A 1828-nucleotide genomic window follows, 5' to 3' on the forward strand; every position below is an offset into this window, starting at 1 on the left:
CGGCCCGCCGCGTGGGGACGGTAGGCCGTCCTGCCGGCAGCAGTACATGAGTAGGCTGGTCGGACGCTTGTATTCGCCTATCTTTAAACGTTAATATCTCGTTAAATATTGCGTCAACTGCAAAATAGTACAAAACTGTTTTGTTCCCCTTGATCCAATTTATGTCCCCATTGTGTTTCGATCCGTTTTTTGAGACACCCTGTATATATAAACTTCTCTCTTTTTTCGCGTCTCACGACGCGACGCATGACGCGCTTAGTGGAATCGTACTTTAAGGTGCATTCACATGCAGCTGTCAAGTGTGAAGCAGCAAAAGCAGCAACCAATTAGCGAGGCGATGTGAGCAGTGGCGTAAAAATATTTTCTTCGCCACTGGCCATATTGCCACGCTGATTGGCTGCTTCTGGTGCTTGATGATTGCGTGTGAATGCACCTTTAAAGTACCTTGTTTCTATTGAGCGCGTCACGTGTTGCGTTGAAAAAAAGAATCTACTAAACGCGACCATTGGCAACACTGTTCTCTTTATTATATGTTCTATGACTTAAAGAAACGTTAACATCGGTTTAATCCCGATCAAGAAGACTAGAACTAAGGAGGATCAACTCGCGTGGTGGGGGTGAGTCAAAAAATGTCCGCAGCTATTCACACGATGTGCAGCGGCACTGCGCATTGTGTGAAAGTTCGATATAAGAGCGACAAAGTGACGATTATAGAACGACAGAGCGACGACTATATAGAGCGACAGAGAGGACTAATGAAGCGCAAGAGTGGGGGAAGTTATCCGTCGCCACTTTTTGCCTCACCCCCACTACCGCTATTGGCACGAGTTGATCCTCCTTAGTTCTAGTCTTCTTGATCCCGATGCATGGTTGAATCTCAGTTGAGAATCTCAATTCTCAATTCAACAACTTTGTAGTACATTATATTACAAATTGAAAATAAAAGGAAATGGAAAAATATCTGCTGAAGTCACAAGGTAAATACACATTTTTTAAACATTTTATTAAAAGTACTACGTGTTTATTCTTGTATACATATTTTTTTATTATTGCATAATATTTTATCGTTTGTTCTTAAGTTCGTGTAGATACTCTTGTTTGTGCAAAATTATGAATCCAATGGAAATTAAATGTTAATACAATTAATATCTCAAATCTCAATGTTGAAATAGACGAACGATTGCTTTTTTAAAAATCAAGACGAAGCGGAGAGTTCTAACCTCACACAGCGAAGAACTTCAATAAAAATCGATGAAAATATCGATATTAACAATGAAGCTTTACCCTCAACCTCGTGTAAATTACCATTTATACTAACAGGGGAATTTTTTAAAGTGACAGACTACAGATTCTAAAATAATTGCACAATGTCAAAATTGTCCTAAAGCAATAAGTGGTACACAAACTTCCACAGGAAATTTTGTTAGTCATTATAATGTGAGTTTTATACTTTTATGTTTTATTATTTAATTTTAATATACATATACCTAGATAGTGAAATCTATAAAAGCAGATTTTGTGTAATGTCTATTGCAGATTCGATCATCAAGCTCTAATGATACAATAACAATATATTATGAACATAGAATTTGTTGACAAATCCTGCTTGATCTGTTGCCAATTTGTTAGCAGTTTGATTGAACAGGATTTGCTATCAGATTCTATGTATTATTTATCATCAGAGTCTGTTGATAGTATCTGCAACAGACATTGCACCTATTGTATTTCTTCATACAAGCTGTTGACAGAGTCTACAGCGAATACTGCAAAAAGTCTGCTTTTCCAAATTTGCACTTTAGCATGTTTTTTTTTTATTTATATAGGATGT

Source organism: Mycetomoellerius zeteki, unplaced genomic scaffold (genome assembly GCF_001594055.1).
Source record: "Mycetomoellerius zeteki isolate Tzet28-1 unplaced genomic scaffold, Tzet1.0 scaffold11, whole genome shotgun sequence".
NCBI classification, from domain to species: domain Eukaryota; kingdom Metazoa; phylum Arthropoda; class Insecta; order Hymenoptera; family Formicidae; genus Mycetomoellerius; species Mycetomoellerius zeteki.